This window comes from Drosophila novamexicana, unplaced genomic scaffold (genome assembly GCF_003285875.2).
Source record: "Drosophila novamexicana strain 15010-1031.04,08,12 unplaced genomic scaffold, DnovRS2.1 tig00000434-arrow-pilon, whole genome shotgun sequence".
Taxonomy (NCBI): domain Eukaryota; kingdom Metazoa; phylum Arthropoda; class Insecta; order Diptera; family Drosophilidae; genus Drosophila; species Drosophila novamexicana.
Window position 1 is genome coordinate 948,538 of NW_020824802.1, and position 18,012 is coordinate 966,549.

The window sequence follows — 18,012 nt, forward strand, 5'->3', positions numbered from 1 at the left end:
TATCGATTTTCTAAATTTCATCGGGATCTGTAGTAAATGGCGCAAAACGGTTGACGAAAGATTATGTTTATCATCCGATCGGCTTCAAAATAATTTCGAAAATCTTCATGATTATTAATTTGAGGCGAGTGTCACACCTGTCGCTCTTGGAGCTCTTAAGGATTCGTCCCATTAAACTAAATAAAAAATTGTCGGAAAATGTTCATTTATTTTTAGCGATATTTGTGTATAATTTATTATTATTTTTTCGGCTTCAAGATTCTCACTACAAGAACAACAGGCGCAGAAAACGGTTTTTCCATATCATGGTTTTCTATTCAATTAACTTTAAATATCTTTTCAAATAAACGTAGAGTTCAAAATAGTAGTACAGGCAGATTCAAATTTTGCACGCCTTGGATGAAGAACTAAATATAAAGCAAAAAAATTTGGCACGGGCTAGTCCGAGGAATATCCGTTAGTATATTATAATAGGGGTTATTTTTATAATTTCTGGGTTTCTTAACCGATCTTGAAGAAATTTTCTTGCGGTGTGTAATATTTGCTATTATTGATGGATAATTCTGGCTCTCATACATTCGGACAGATGAACAGACAGGCAAACGATCTTGATAGTCAAGAATATTGATACTGCCAACGAATATATAAACTTTATGGATTCGGATTTGCTTCCTTTTGTCTTTTACATACATATATTGGTACAAAATCGTTATACCGTTTTACCTATTTTCAATGGGCTCATGGTATAAAAAGCATTACCTGAGAATATCTATAGATATACATATATGTATCTAATCAACTGCAGTCAATTTAGCTAACAAAAACTGTTGAATATGCTGGTATAGCTAAATCATAGACAATCTAAAGACTAATATGAGAAACGCCATAAAACTAACTGTTACTATGCAGCTTGATTTTTTGAAAATTGGAAAAATTGAAAAAAGGAAAATGAAATCTGTATCATTGCGCTTTCACAGCCGAGAGAGCGAAAAAGGTAAAAATAGAATGTTCTCTCAGCTTCGGCTCTATGAGGGCCTGAATATACATACATAACAGCATATTTGAATGTGTTATCATTCACTGCTCTGGCAAAGTTCCTGATTTTTGGGCATTTTTGCTTGTGAGGACACACACACACACACTGACAGTACAACGGTAAATACACAAAAAAAAAGCACTGAGAGTAAGCCAAAGCAGTTTCCTGTAGTGCGAGGGAATAAAAACGACCAGCGATGCCGTTCTATCGCATAGGTAATATGTATTTCTTACTCTCTTGCTGTCTAAGCGTGCGAGCGTGTCTTGAACCCGAATTTAAATCGCATTTTCATCGAGAATACTTAGATTCTGCAATGCATTGGGCATTGCATTGATCACCAATCAGTCAGTCAGGATGAACAGCTTTATATATAGAGATACATACATGGTGTTGATTTTTATTTAAGCTTTTACCAATTTCGTTGGTCCCCTCTTATGGCATGGTCTTCTTCTTTTCAGCAGCTGCTGTTTCTAATGCTAACTAATGTAAATGTCATTTGTCTTCCGCTATAGTTTTGCTATTCATTTTTATACCCTGAAGACATTGAAAATGGGTAAAAAGATATCAAGTATGTTCAATTTTATATCTATTGTCATCATTAATGTCCGGCACATAGCTATAAATCAAATAAATAAGTCAATTGGAAGTCCCGACCAATTTAAGCCACAATTTTTAACCAATTGTATTTAAGAATCACAGAAGGTTTTAAAGAAAAGGTGTGCTAATGTATATTGACAAGCCACGTGCTTGCGGCATCGAGCGCAAAGTTCAAGAGTTTCTATATATGTATTTATTAAATTCTATAAACAAAAGTGCAATTGCAATTGTAATATATTTTGCTGTGTTTAAGTGCTGGCATTAAAATTCGTTTTTTTTTTTTTTTAATTTAAATTAACTGTTTCTTTAGCTAAAGAGCAAAGGCGGTGGCAAGAAGTGAGCTACAATTGATTGATTTATTATTTTTAGATTACAGCTAAAGCAAACGACCTGATAACGCGAGCTGCAATTGGTGCTGGTAAAACAGAATTCAGTCGGAAACTCCTGACTCTTACTTGTTCCTGGTAGGAATTGGGTGAATAGGCATCAAACATTGCAGTTTCTTAGATTTTCTATTTCTATTTTAGTATTTATTATTTATTTATTAATGGTCGACAAACCGAGTGTCTTACTCATTATTCAATAGGTTATACAATAGATAATAGAATTATATGCTAAAAGCCTAGTTAAAGAATACAATTTTCTAAATAGCATCACCGACCGATGGAGGTGTTTTATTTGCCAGTCCGGCCAGCTGTGCCCCTTTTCACAGCTAATTTTGTCAGTGACGCTATTAGAGCCTACATCTAAGCAGAAGGTTGTAAGTAGGAAAAAAGTGTTCTCAAGTAACATTAAAATAATCTTAATTTGTCATATTAATAAAGAAAATACAATAAATAGGAAAAATGAAAGTAAGAAGATTGTTAATAAAGTAAAGCAATGTAAGTTAGATAAAGAGTGTTAAGTAGATAGGACAAAGAGAAAAGTAATGGGAAATCACCGACCCGGTGGGGGAAAATTTTTCAGCCTGTCCGGCAAGCTATGCCCCTGCTCATAGCTGGGAATGGTCAGCGACTTCCCGAAGGTATCCTGAAAGTAACGATTTTATTAGGGGTAGAGACAGTTCTGTAGAGAAAACGTGATGCAAACTATTATAATTTTTACATAGCACGCGAAAAGGATTGTGCATAGCGTAGTCTGTTGTGCACGTAGATAGTGAAAAGGGGCGATAATTTCTGGTTGGTCTAGCCGGAACAGAGAATTGAAGACGCCCTAGCAGAAAAGGGGAATCTATGTCGCCAATAATCAACTTATGTAGAAGGACAACACCGAGAATTGTTCTACGGTTGGTTAAAGACGGAAGGTTGAGAAGAAGCAGTCTGCTGGAGTAGGACGGCAACCGAAGATTAGGGTCCCAATTTAAACCTCGTAAGGCAAAAAGCAGAAATTGCTTCTGAACAGATTCAATACGATCCTGGCTGTTGTTATACTGTGGAGACCAAATGCAAGAGCAGTATTCAAGGATAGGGCGAACAAGAGAGATGTACAGAAGTTTTGTTATAAAAGGATCGTTAAACTCTTTAGACCATCGTTTAATGAATCCAAGTACACCTTTTGCCTCATTAACGATGGTATCTATGTGAAGATTGAAACAGAGTTTAGAATCAAAAATTACGCCTAGATCCTTAATTGTTAGTATACGTTGCAAAGGGATATTGTCGATTGTATAACTGACAAGATAAGGTGTAGTACGATTAAAAGTCATAAACATACACTTTGAACAGTTTAGATGCAATTGATTGGCCGAACACCATAGTTGCATAGCGTTCAAATCGTCTTGTAGACGAGAATGATGTAGGGGATTAGTGTATGATAGAAAAAGTTTGACATCGTCCGCATACATGAGTACACGGGCATGTGATATGACAGAGGGGAGATCATTTATAAAAAGGGTAAAGAGTAAAGGTCCAAGATGACTACCTTGAGGAACACCAGAAGTAACGTGAACCCGTTTAGAAGTAGTCAGCCTCAGCATTACTCTTTGGGTCCTACCTTTTAAATAAGAATTAATCCAAAGCAAAAGAGACGGAGGGAAACCTATTCGGTCAAGTTTAAAAAGTAAAATGTCATGGTGCACAGAGTCAAACGCCTTACTGAAGTCAGTGTAAATGACATCAGTTTGCATTTTCGAAAGGAAAGCATCGTTTACCAAGGAAGTAAACTCAAGCAGATTGGTCGTAGTTGACCGATTCTTTACGAATCCATGTTGAACAGGGGAAAAAACTGATTTGCAGAAATGCTGCAAATTCGAAGTGATTATTTTGTCAAATAATTTAGGAATAGCGGACAGTTTTGCAATGCCCCTGTAATTTTGTATATCAGACTTCCAACCTTTCTTGTGAAGAGGAATGATATAAGATTCTTTCCAAAGAGATGGAAAGACAGAAGTTTCAAGGGATAGATTAAAAAGCTTTAGCAATGGATAAAGAAGGGAAGAACTACACTCCTTGAGTAGACAACTAGGAATATTGTCCGGCCCAGGAGAGTAAGAAGATTTTAAAGAGTTTATAGCTAATAAGAGAGAGAAGTGTGAAATAATTGGCGGAGGTATAGAACTAGCGGAAGAAATAGTATAAGGGTAAGAATTAGTATTAGGACAGACTAAAGAGTAAATTGATTGCAAAAATTAGCAAAGAAGTTAGCAGAATCAGTGTCATTGCTAGCTTTATCCAAGCCAAGAAAAAAAAAGATGGCAAACTTGAAGATTTACGCTTCAAATTTACAAAATTATAAAACTGTCTCGGATTTTGGGCAAATTGCCTTTTACAACGAGTTAGATAATTCTCATAGCATTGAGAATTAAGAAGAAAAAAGTTCGACTTGGCTATGGAATATTTAGCCAAGTCTGTACACGAACCAGACTTTTTAAACTTTTTAAAATATTTAGATTTTACATTTTTTAGATGTGATAATCTGGGAGTAAACCAGGGTGGTTTGAAAAAGTAGTCGAAGGAATTGACTTAGGAATACACACATCTTAGAGGGAGTTTAGGGTGTTATAAAAAAAATTAATGGCAGTATTCATATCAACCGAGTCATATAAGAAAGACCAATCGGTTGCATAAATAAGCTGATTCAGCAAAGAATAATTTCCTTTGCGAAAGCAACATCGGGGCTTATTGGCTGATGAGCACGAAATAAAAGGATTACAATTGAGCATTGCAATCTCTAAAGTAGGATGATAGACATCCTCAGGAAGAGATAAAGGAGGGGACCTAGACACATTAGAAATAAGGTAGTCGTTAACAAGTACAAGGTCAAGTGTTCTAATCAAATGATTAGAAATTGAATTGATTTGAAACAACGAAAGATCAAGCATGCAGTCTATAAAATCGTGCTGTGCTGAGGGCACTAGATTATTTTTGGCAGTAAATAATGGCCAAGATATGTTGGGCAAATTAAAATCACCTAACACCATAAATAGGTCATTATCACGCACGTGTGAAGAAACTTCTTTAATACAAGTAATATGTTTCATATAAACTTGAATATCAGAAGAGGGTGGGACATAAGAGCATGTTACATAGACATTCCGTGTACGAAAAGACACCTTAACTGAGACAATCTCAGCGTCAGTAGGCGTATTAAAACAGAAAAGTTCTGACTGAAGAGTGGCTTTAACGGCAATTAACACCCCACCACCTCGAGTCGGCCGATCATTTCTATACAAAATAAAGTTATTAGATAAAATCTCAAAATCAGATATGGTTGAGTTCAACCATGTTTCTGAAAATGCTATTATATCCGAATCGAAAGAAGTGCTGGCCATGAAAAGATTTTTAAGCTTTGAAATGAGACCTCTAACATTCTGATAATGAATAAAGATTTGGTCAGAAGATGAAGCTAGTTTTTTGGGGCAGAAATGGTACCCTGTATTGAAGGGACTGGAAGGGTCACAGGTTGGTTACGCTTTTTAGGCTTGAACTCGTGAACAATCATGTGTGGAGGCCAAAATTTGGGATCACAAATGATTGGGAACATATCATGTGAAACATTTATTTTGAATGATGATATTTCACGAGGGGTGGAGAAATTAAATTTGGTTATTGACACGCTAGCAGAAGATTTGCTAGCATGGGCAAAAACTCGTCCTTGTGTTAGGTATTATTTTGAAGAGGTGCATATATCGTCAAAGGCAATTGACTGAAAGCTGAACTAGTGAACTAAATGACCGATTTAGTTCACAAATCACTGAATAAGTCTAGTAGTTCATTTTATTGTTTAATGTTTAATCGAACTTGGTCTGAACTAATCGACACAAATTTACTTTATGGGGTCGGAGATGCTTCCTTCTAGCTGTTACATACAGGGTATAAAAAGTTAGTTTGGATTGTTTCAGGAAAATATTTACAATTTACATCACTACAAGCATTGGTTAGCACTGCTGACACTGGGATACAAATTTATTAGAACATAATCCAGAGAAGTCAAAGGCTGCATAATCATCTGATTGTGATCGAAACGAATCTGACGGATTATTAAATTGCCTTTTAAAACGAGTGCAAAAGCTTTGAGACTGCAAATTCGACTTTGGCTTTAGCGACCACACTTGAGAAGCATGACGTTCCGCGAACTATGTACAACGATCTTATGAAAGAAATGTCGTGCTCATATTGTTATGTTTTTTCTCCCTGGTTTAATCAGAGAGTATCAAAATTGAATAAAATTATGTCAACATTTTTCAAGTGTAGAAAAGTCTGCTTTGTTACTTGCCTTAATAGGCTATAGCCAAGCCATAGCTAAAAATCTCCGCCCATGGGGTCACTGATTTTCCACTCCCTTAATATAATTTAAAATTATTGAGCCTTGGGATCCAGTACTGTGATCGTTTAGACAGCTAATTGCCTCCGTGCAGGAATATGCGATGAGTGAACGCGGGTAAAAGACGTAAATATGCACACGAGTATAGTATTATTACTGGATGTCGCTCATCGTAGCTGAGTGCCTCGGACGCTCTTACACGACCACATGATGGAATGGAGCAATCGCTATCGAAAAACGAATTTAAATTGAGGAGCTTGCTAGAAGTGGGTGGCTTTTTACTGCTCAGATAAATGCACTCAAATGGATATTCTTGTTTTGAGCATAAGAAATCCCTTTAATTTCGTTTGTTGGTGGGAATAACAATATTTTGCTTGACAAAACTTTACATGTACGCCAACACCCGCAAAACTATTGTCGAATCTTGCAGAGATTCGGTAAAAGTTTGCAATTGATTTTAATGTAGTCGTAACCATCCTGGCCGGTGTCATCCGTTGCTCTAGGTCCTCCCTTCAAATGGCAAATTAGCCGCCTTCGTATCGTATCGGAATTACCTGCTCGCTCTGCATAGCACCCAATGGTTCTGTACCCAAACTGACAGTCATGGCCTCGTCTTGGAACACGTGAACTACATACCCCCTTCAAACCGCGAGTTCGTTTTTTGCACTGTGAAGTAGACAATTCCCTTCTGGAGGAGACGAATAAAACAGAAATGGAGCATTTGTTCAGGAATTTCTCTCTTGCAAAACAAGGGCCAACAGACGTCAGCTCCTGTGGCTTGGAATATTGGATTCGGATTCTAACGATCCACAGCTAAGCTGCCCATAACGTGCTTCAAAACACAAATTTCATTATTCATTCATCTATACATAAATTCCTTGAAAATTTCATTTTGATACCATTTTGACGCAAATATTGCCTTTGTGTGTGGATGCCATTGTAAAGGTTTGTTCTTAAGCTGGTAAATAAGAAGGTGCAAAACATTCCGATAGGTTTCATCCTAAGGCTCGAACGAACGTATCGCAGCACCATCAAGTGTGCGTAGATACTTAAACATTTCATGGCTGCAATCGACGACTAAATATTTGCTACAACGTATGGGATCTAAAGAAGAACGTTGTACCAATGAACTGTGAATTTTCCATTGAAATTGTGCACAACCGTTGTCCTGCTTACAGTGCCAGATCTCCGACCGGCTAATATGGCTCTGATATTTAACTTAAGGTTAATCAAATCAAAAGGGCATCTGAAGACAATTCCATAAGGTCCAAGTTAATTTGGCTGATCTAAACAGCATTAAATTTTCAATAAATTTAAAGCCCCATTCAGATCAGCTTCATCATAACTTATAAAAAACCCCGTCCTGCTAAAATAGTTAATCGAACCGTCTGTCACACAGCAGACTGTGCCTCTGTTCTATAAGATTCGATATCACTTGGATCCTGAGGCACAAATATCTGTACCGCATTAGTAACAGAATTTACCTATTAAAAAAAAACTTAAAATTAAACATACATAAGTAAGTATTTAAAATATATTTCAAAAAGTTACAACAATTGGACTCCCCGACTTAAGAATAAAAACCAATTAAAATAACATCACATATAGAAGACAATACAATCGCAAATGGAATGCTGATTATAGAATTCAATAAAAACGCGCATGAATGTATGTATGTCTGCACATGTGTACAGGAATTCGTAGAATTTGCGCTAGACTCGACATTCGGAGTGTGGTTCAAGGGAATTATACAGGTGGCTAGAAAACGAGCAGTCAGTGTCCTCTGATAGTCGCCTGTGTAAAGATCGAAACTCATTTCGCTCAAATGTGGTGTACTACTATTGAAATTATTTTAAAAGAAAACCCATTAAAAGGCAGTGTGTTGGTAGTGGCTTTAAGTTCAGCATTGGAGGGAAGCGCTTCGCGATGGCTGCCGCAAGAGTGTTACGGTGATTTAACCTGGCTCGCATTTTAAGAATTGTACACACAACGCTTTGACACTATGGAAACACCAGCCGCCATGTTTCTAAATATGCTGACAAATCGATTTACAGTCCGAACTAAAAGCGTTCACTGTTAATAAAAGGAAGAGTGACCTTGTGCAGCAACAATCTGAAATTTATCCTAAACGGCAAAAGCAATCATGAATAGAATGTCATTTTTGTGGAAAATTGGGCCACAAAATGTTTGAATGCAGACTCAGAAAACAACAACATAACCTTTGCGAACGACACTGAACGACATGGCAGACGAGATGAATATCAACGTGAAAAATCAAGTGTAATCTGCTACAAGTGCGGAGACCGGGGACACATATTTACCCAATGTACAGAGAAGGAAGCTGATAAGAAGACATTCATCCGAGAAAACCGAGTGGAGCAGTGCAGCCTTGCAGTACATAAGAGAGACATGAACTATAGAGGCCAAATTTTTTAATCACCTTTGATTCCGGAGCGGAATTCTCACTGATGAAATAAAAGCTTAGTACTATATTCTCTGGTTAGAGATTGAATAATATTGTTTTGTTAAAAGGCATAGGCAGTAATGGAATATGTACTACTGTGCAAATTTTAAGTAACGTTAAAATTGATGGAAGTTGTAATTATATTTTGTTTCATGTAATAGGCGATGATCACATGCAAAACGATATTGTCATTGGCCGTGAAATACTAAATAAGGATTTTGATATTGTCCAATTTACAATTACAATAGCTAAAATAATTAATGTATGTACCGGTGCGAACCAACCGATATTGATATTGAACTTGAGGGACAAGATAACCTAATTCATTGTTGGAGAATTACTCAAATATTTTTATACAAGGTATTCCATGTACTAAAGTAAAAGTCGGCGAAATACAAATTAGATTAATTGATCCAAGAAAAACAGTTCAAAGAAGGCCATATCGATTGAGTCCATGAGCTGCTGAAATGCAATATAATAAGATCAAGCTATTCACCTTATGTGAGACTTTGTGTTGACTATAGATTCAAATACAATCGCAGATAAATACCCTCTGCCATTTATACAGGATCAAATAAATAGACTTCGAGGAGTTAAATATTTCACATGCTTAGATATGGCCAGTGCATACTATCAAATTCCTTTAAATTCGGATTCTATTGAGTATTCTATTCTATTTGTCTATGCCATTCGGGCTTAAAAACGCGCCCTCTGTTTTTCAACGCTTAGTAATGCAGGCGCTCGGAGCTCTGGAAAATTCTTATGTTATCGTCTATATGGATGACATCATGACAATTGCTGCAATACAATGTGAGGTGTTAGAAAGATTAGAGATTGTTCTGAATATTCTGTAAGAGACTGGGTTTTCATTCAACATTACAAAGGTTTCTTTCTTGAAAACATCGGTTCAATGTTTTTTCAATATTTTTGGAAAAGAGAACATGAACAGATACGGAAGAAGGTTATTATTACTCTTAATGATAAACTAGTCCTTGTAATTTTTGACCCAAATTATCCAAGCCCCAGGTAATAGAATGCTATAGCAAAACTACTTCACCTGCAGAGTCGAGATACCACTCTTATGAGTTGGAAACTTTAGCAGTTGTTAACGCCATTAAACCTTTTCGACACAATTTGTTGGGTAGGAACTTTTTATACCGTCTGTAACTCACTAAAGGCGTCAAGAAATTAACAAGATTTGACCCCTAGAGCGCAACGCTGGTGGGCTTATTTACAGTCATTTACATTCGACATTCAGTACAAAGACGGGAAAAGAATGGCCCATTCTGACTTTTTGTCGAGAAATCCTATCTTTCCATAGTCTACTTCTTCTGTGAAGGCGATTGAAGAGAAGAGAGTTAGCTTGGCCGAAATTTTAAGCAATTGGCTCATTGCTGAACAGCGTCGAGACTCAGAAAAAACCCAAATTTTGAGTAAATTGAAAGAATTTTCTCTTGCTGAAGATATTAGGAAAACCTATGAACTGAGGACAGAAGTTCTTCGCTGGAGAATACAGAGAAATGGCAGAACAAGCTGTTTACCAGTGGTGCCGCTTGCTTTCAGATTATCCGTTATAAACCAAGTTCACGAGTCAATAATGCAAATAGGTTTCGAAAAGACACTCGATCAAGTTTATGATTTTTACATGTTTGAGAACATGTCAAAATATATAAAAAATTTGTTGACAACTGCATCACTTGCAAAATGTCCAAATCAATTTCGGAAAAAATTCAGGCTAAACTGCATCCAATCCAGAAAGTCAATATTCCTTGGTACACTATCCACGTCGACATAACTGGGAAGTTGAGTGGCAAGAGTGACCAAAAGGAGTACATTATTGTTCAAGTAGATGCGTTTACCAAATATGTATATCTATATCATACCCTTAAATTGGTCAGTTCTATAAATATGCCTGTCACAGGGAAGGTGTTTTACGGAAAGTTTAGTCAATTCTGTTCAGATCATAAAATAAACTTGCACTTGATTGCAACCGATGCTAGTCGAGCTAATGGCCAAGTGGATCGGAAAATGAGAACGTTGAAAAATATGTCAACGGCTGCTGAAACTGGAACGCAGTGGAGTGTGGAGGACGTTGTTGCGCACGCAATATGGCGCACCTTCCATCCGGCGGAGACGCTTGCTGCAGCCAAGTCCCAGATCCAGACTGCGTATCGCCAGATGGGTTCCACAATTTGTAAGTAAACAAGTAGTTTACTTGCCAGAGAAAGTTTACTGTGAGGGTTGAGCAGCTAATGTAGCTTGGCCAGTTAATTTCGGCAGCGTTGCGCAACACCTCTAATGTGGCAAAAGCTTAACGCTTATCAAGGGTGACTCCCAAGTATTTTGTTTCGCTCTCTTGGTTTAGCGTCAGTCCGTTTAGCCTCAGCGCTGGCGGTAGTCCTTTTTTAATTGTGAAGCACACAGTGGTGGTTTTGGCAGGGCTTAGTTTGACGTTCCAGCGTCGAGCCCAGGAGCTAAGTAGGTCCAGGTAGTTCTGCGCAGCATCTGTAGCAACCCCGGATCTGGCGCTGACCATTGCGCAGACCTCGTCGGCATATGAGGCCATTAGGAGTGTGCGCGAAGGCAGTCCGAGGGCATGGGCGCTTGGAGTCGGCATGTGTGCGGATAAGAGGGAAATTAATAGTGGCCCTAGTACATTACCTTGAGGGACGCCAGCTCGGATGTGATGGATGGGGGACTGCTCCGCCTTACTTTCACCCTGAAAGAACGACCCTCCTAATAGGATCGGATCAGAGTGAAGTAGTGCGAGTAGCCCTAGGTGCCAAATACGGTCAAATGCCTGGCTGACATCGACAAAGGTCGCCACACAGTACAATTTTTTGTCAAACGCCTTCAGAACGTGGTTGACGACCCTGTTCCGTGGTTCCGTGCCCAGCGCGGAAGCCAAATTGGTGGTTTGGAATAAAGCCCCGTGACTCTGCAATGGCCATAAGTCTAGCTGCGACAGGCTAGAATCAGGCTTGTGAATCATGCTCACGATTGAAATTGTCCACGCTTCTGGAAAGTATTTCACCTTTATTATGGCGTTGAAGATTAAGATCAGTAAGAGGACAGTATTCGCAGGGAGCGCTTTTAATGTGCGATTGCACACTAAGTCGTATCCTGGGGCTTTATTTGGCTTTAGGCGTTGGAGCACATTTTCAACCATTTTGGTAAATGAATGGGGGGAGTCAGGCTCTGTCACTGAGGATACAGCAGCTGTAAGCTCTGCAATCTCACCTTCAGTGGCGATGCTGAAAGGCGTGAAGCGCTCTTCGAGGTGGGCGGTAAAGGTTGCAGCCTGCTCTGCAACCGAGCGCCACCAGGAGCCGTTGCTTCTTTTGAGAGGAGCCTGCCTCAGAGGTTGGCATTTCTGCTGCTGCAATCAGCACCTTTTCGGTAAAACCACTGAGGGCGTCGTCCATATCCTCTGCGGAAGCTATAACCATGTCTGGGTAGATGGAATCGTTAAGCTTGCGGTGGAAGACATTGTTGATATTGGTTTGCCTATCGATGACCGGTGTTGATTGATATCATCAATGGAAAGTGATCGTAGCTCAGGTCAGGGTGAGATTCAATTCTAAGCGTCTAGTGTGGGAGACCCCTGTTATTGCAGAATCGAAGCAAGAGGCAATCTTTGGCCTGCCTATGGTGGGAACCTCGTGGGGCTGCCAGTGGCTAAGCATTCAAGTCGCGCGTCGTGCACCAATGGTAAAGATTATGTTAAAGTATGATATGAGGAGGTTTGGTACTATTTTGTGAAACTGTTAGAATGTTAGAAGTCTTTATAAATTGAAACATTAAGATTTTCTTTTGTAGTGGAAACGTTTGTAATAATAATTTGCAATACAAAACAAAAATAAAACCGAAAGGGCAACTTGAATTATGGTCTTTTGTACACGAGTCAGAATGGCCGTGTCGGTGAATGGAATGTTTTGGTGTATAAAGAATACTAGTTTCATGGAATGATAATAATACGCATGAATTCGACATGAGTCTTTCGGTTCTTTCACTTTGCAAAGTACCGTTTGAGCAAGGCAATGGCGTCGCGTCGCCTGTGCAGAGCTACAAAATGCGTCGCCTGCGCAGCGCTGCGAAATGCGTCGCGGCACTGTCGCCGAGTGTGGTTCGAGGGAATTATACAGGCGGCTAGAAAACTAGCAGTCAGTGCCCTCTGATCGTCGTCTGTATAAAGATCAAAACTCACTTCGCTCATATGGAACCCGAGTGTACTGCGACATACATATATTCTCGTTCAGCAGTGTCGATCTAGCCATTTCCGTCTGTCTGAAATTTAAAATTTGAAATATAGGTCCTCCTAGTCCATGCGCAGTACGAGCTTGTTTCCGATAATCGATAGCTTCCTCCGTTCTTAAGTAATCGATAAAAATAGATTTCGAAATCCTTATTTTTGAGCAAATCTTGTAATTATAAGAGCTAGAGTCACCAACAATATATATATTCATTGACACACACAAATTTATAATAAATTACAATATATGTATATATATATATATGTCAAGTATCTTTCATTTTAAACCTAAGGCCAAGATAATAAAGTAACTTGTATTGCCCACTAATTTTAATGCAATTGACTCTTCGAAAATATAAGATCTAATGTTGAAAATTTCATCAAGATCGGTAAAAAAACACATAAGTTATTAAAGACCACGAGATTAGAGCAGCTAGCGCAAGCCGCAAGAAATTCTGTATACATTGACAAACACATTTTCACGCGCGTCTTTATTGAATTCTATGAACAGCATTGCTTTTGCGATTAGTTTGGCTGGTTTTTGACTGTTTTGGGATGTTATTTTAATCTGTTTTTTATACCCTGAAACCATTGAAATGGGAAAGGAGATTACAATGTATTTATGCAAATGTTTGTAACAGGCAGAAGGAAGCATCTCCGACCCCATAAAGTATATATATATATCTTTCTGTTCAGAATCAATAGCCGAGTCGATCTAGCCATGTCCGTCTGTCTGTCCGTCCGTCCGTATGTATGAACGCAAGGATCTCAGAACCTACAAGAGCTAGAGACCTGAAATTTTAGGTGTAGGTCCTCCTAGTCCATGCGCAGATCAAGTTTGTTTCTGATAATCGATAACTTTATCCGTTTTCAACTAATCGATACAAATTGTTATCGAAATCCTGTTTTTTGAGCAAATTGGGTAAATATTAAAGGCTTAAGTCACCAAACGTGATATGTTTATTCTAGAATAGTATATATATATCAAGTATCTTTCATTTAATACCTATCGCCACCTACCCGCTACTACCTCATAGCTTTCAATTAAGTTAATAAACCAATTTATGCTGCACTCCAATATAGGCCACAATTTAAATGCAGTTGACTTTTTATAATACAGGAATATTCTATAGTACAATAAGATGCAGAAAATCGGTTGTAAAGCACAGAAGTTATTAAATAAAACATGTTTTTACTGGCCTCGAGTTTGAGATAGCAAGCGCAAATGCCCGAATTTATACATGTAGACATACACATTCATGCGCATTTTCTTTGAATTCTATCAACGATTGTACTGTTTTCTGTGCTGTTATTTTAATTCGTTGTTCTCTTACAAAGATTTGATTATTGGTGTGGCTTTTGATTAGAGGCGGCGGCAAGTGGACCGGTCTGTTGCAAGTTCGAGCCCTAGGGAGGAAACAATTTTTATTTTTTTTTTGCTCGTGTGGCTGTTGAGTGGAGTCGGCAGAAAGTAATGCGTCAGTTGCGAGTTCGAACCTTGCCAAGGGAACTTTATATTTTTTTTATTTATCTTTATTTTTACAAAAGAGCGCGTAGCGCAAACTGCATTGGGTGTTGGAAGAAGAGGGTTCAGGGTATCCCCTAGTTGGCAGCTCCCGACTAGAACCTCTTACTTGTTATAATTATGATTCAATTATTGGTGTGGCTGTTGAGCAAGGGCAAGAAGTGTTGTCTGTTGCGAGTTCAAACCCTACCGAGGGAATTTTGTTTTTCCTCATTTTATTTTATTACTGCTAAGGCAAACCAGCATGTGCGATCTATCACAGGCTCGATTTCTATTGAGGGAAAGATTTTTGTTTTTATACCCTGAACCCATTAAAAATGGGTACAAAGGTATATTGCATTTGTGCAAAATCCAAGTGTATGTAACAGGCAGAAGGAAGCATCTCCGACCCCATAAAGTATATATATATATCTTTCTGTTCAGAATCAATAGCCGAGTCGATCTAGCCATGTCCGTCTGTCTGTCCGTCCGTCCGTATGTATGAACGCAAGGATCTCAGAACCTACAAGAGCTAGATACCTGAAATTTTAGGTGTAGGTCCTCCTAGTCCATGCGCAGATCAAGTTTGTTTCTGATAATCGATAACTTTATCCGTTTTCAACTAATCGATACAAATTGTTATCGAAATCCTGTTTTTTGAGCAAATTGGGTAAATATTAAAGGCTTAAGTCACCAAACGTGATATGTTTATTCTAGAATAGTATATATATATCAAGTATCTTTCATTTAATACCTATCGCCACCTACCCGCTACTACCTCATAGCTTTCAATTAAGTTAATAAACCAATTTATGCTGCACTCCAATATAGGCCACAATTTAAATGCAGTTGACTTTTTATAATAGAGGAATATTCTATAGTACAATAAGATGCAGAAAATCGGTTGTAAAGCACAGAAGTTATTAAATAAAACATGTTTTTACTGGCCTCGAGTTTGAGATAGCAAGCGCAAATGCCCGAATTTATACATGTAGACATACACATTCATGCGCATTTTCTTTGAATTCTATCAACGATTGTGCTGTTTTCTGTGCTGTTATTTTAATTCGTTGTTCTCTTACAAAGATTTGATTATTGGTGTGGCTTTTGATTAGAGGCGGCGGCAAGTGGACCGGTCTGTTGCAAGTTCGAGCCCTAGGGAGGAAACAATTTTTATTTTTTTTTTGCTCGTGTGGCTGTTGAGTGGAGTCGGCAGAAAGTAATGCGTCAGTTGCGAGTTCGAACCTTGCCAAGGGAACTTTATATTTTTTTTATTTATCTTTATTTTTACAAAAGAGCGCGTAGCGCAAACTGCATTGGGTGTTGGAAGAAGAGGGTTCAGGGTATCCCCTAGTTGGCAGCTCCCGACTAGAACCTCTTACTTGTTATAATTATGATTCAATTATTGGTGTGGCTGTTGAGCAAGGGCAAGAAGTGTTGTCTGTTGCGAGTTCAAACCCTACCGAGGGAATTTTGTTTTTCCTCATTTTATTTTATTACTGCTAAGGCAAACCAGCATGTGCGATCTATCACAGGCTCGATTTCTATTGAGGGAAAGATTTTTGTTTTTATACCCTGAACCCATTAAAAATGGGTACAAAGGTATATTGCATTTGTGCAAAATCCAAGTGTATGTAACAGGCAGAAGGAAGCATCTCCGACCCCATAAAGTATATATATATATCTTTCTGTTCAGAATCAATAGCCGAGTCGATCTAGCCATGTCCGTCTGTCTGTCCGTCCGTCCGTATGTATGAACGCAAGGATCTCAGAACCTACAAGAGCTAGATACCTGAAATTTTAGGTGTAGGTCCTCCTAGTCCATGCGCAGATCAAGTTTGTTTCTGATAATCGATAACTTTATCCGTTTTCAACTAATCGATACAAATTGTTATCGAAATCCTGTTTTTTGAGCAAATTGGGTAAATATTAAAGGCTTAAGTCACCAAACGTGATATGTTTATTCTAGAATAGTATATATATATCAAGTATCTTTCATTTAATACCTATCGCCACCTACCCGCTACTACCTCATAGCTTTCAATTAAGTTAATAAACCAATTTATGCTGCACTCCAATATAGGCCACAATTTAAATGCAGTTGACTTTTTATAATAGAGGAATATTCTATAGTACAATAAGATGCAGAAAATCGGTTGTAAAGCACAGAAGTTATTAAATAAAACATGTTTTTACTGGCCTCGAGTTTGAGATAGCAAGCGCAAATGCCCGAATTTATACATGTAGACATACACATTCATGCGCATTTTCTTTGAATTCTATCAACGATTGTGCTGTTTTCTGTGCTGTTATTTTAATTCGTTGTTCTCTTACAAAGATTTGATTATTGGTGTGGCTTTTGATTAGAGGCGGCGGCAAGTGGACCGGTCTGTTGCAAGTTCGAGCCCTAGGGAGGAAACAATTTTTATTTTTTTTTTGCTCGTGTGGCTGTTGAGTGGAGTCGGCAGAAAGTAATGCGTCAGTTGCGAGTTCGAACCTTGCCAAGGGAACTTTATATTTTTTTTATTTATCTTTATTTTTACAAAAGAGCGCGTAGCGCAAACTGCATTGGGTGTTGGAAGAAGAGGGTTCAGGGTATCCCCTAGTTGGCAGCTCCCGACTAGAACCTCTTACTTGTTATAATTATGATTCAATTATTGGTGTGGCTGTTGAGCAAGGGCAAGAAGTGTTGTCTGTTGCGAGTTCAAACCCTACCGAGGGAATTTTGTTTTTCCTCATTTTATTTTATTACTGCTAAGGCAAACCAGCATGTGCGATCTATCACAGGCTCGATTTCTATTGAGGGAAAGATTTTTGTTTTTATACCCTGAACCCATTAAAAATGGGTACAAAGGTATATTGCATTTGTGCAAAATCCAAGTGTATGTAACAGGCAGAAGGAAGCTTCTCCGACCCCATAAAGTATGTATATCAATAGCATCAATAGCCGAGTCGATCTAGCCATGTCCGTATGTTTATCCGTCCGTCCGTCCGTCCGTATGTATGAACGCAAGGATCTCAGAACCTATAAGAGCTAGAGACTGAAATTTTAGATGTAGATGCTCCTAGTTCCCGCGCAGATCGAGTTTGCTTCCGATAATCGATAACTTACTCCGTTTCCAAGCAATCGATAAAAATCGATATCGATATCCTGTTTTTTGGGCAATTTTGGTAAATAATTAGAGCTAGAGTCACCGAACATGATATGTTGCATCTAGAATATTATATATATGTCAAGTATCTTTCATTCAATATCTATCGCCACTACCCCGCTACCACCCAAGAGCTATAAATCAAGTTAATAACCCAACTTTTATTGCCAAACAATTTAAACCACAGTTTAAATGCAGTTGACTTTTTCAGAATACACAAATATTCTATGGTACAATAAGATATAC

At 38.2% G+C, this 18,012-nt stretch overlaps 1 protein-coding gene across 2 annotated transcripts in view; it reads left to right on the forward strand.

The window, feature by feature from the left end:
* LOC115760422 (aminopeptidase N) overlaps window positions 1-18,012 on the forward strand; it is a 259,648-nt gene that overhangs the window by 48,238 nt on the left and 193,398 nt on the right. The gene's annotated exons all lie outside the window — the stretch shown is intronic.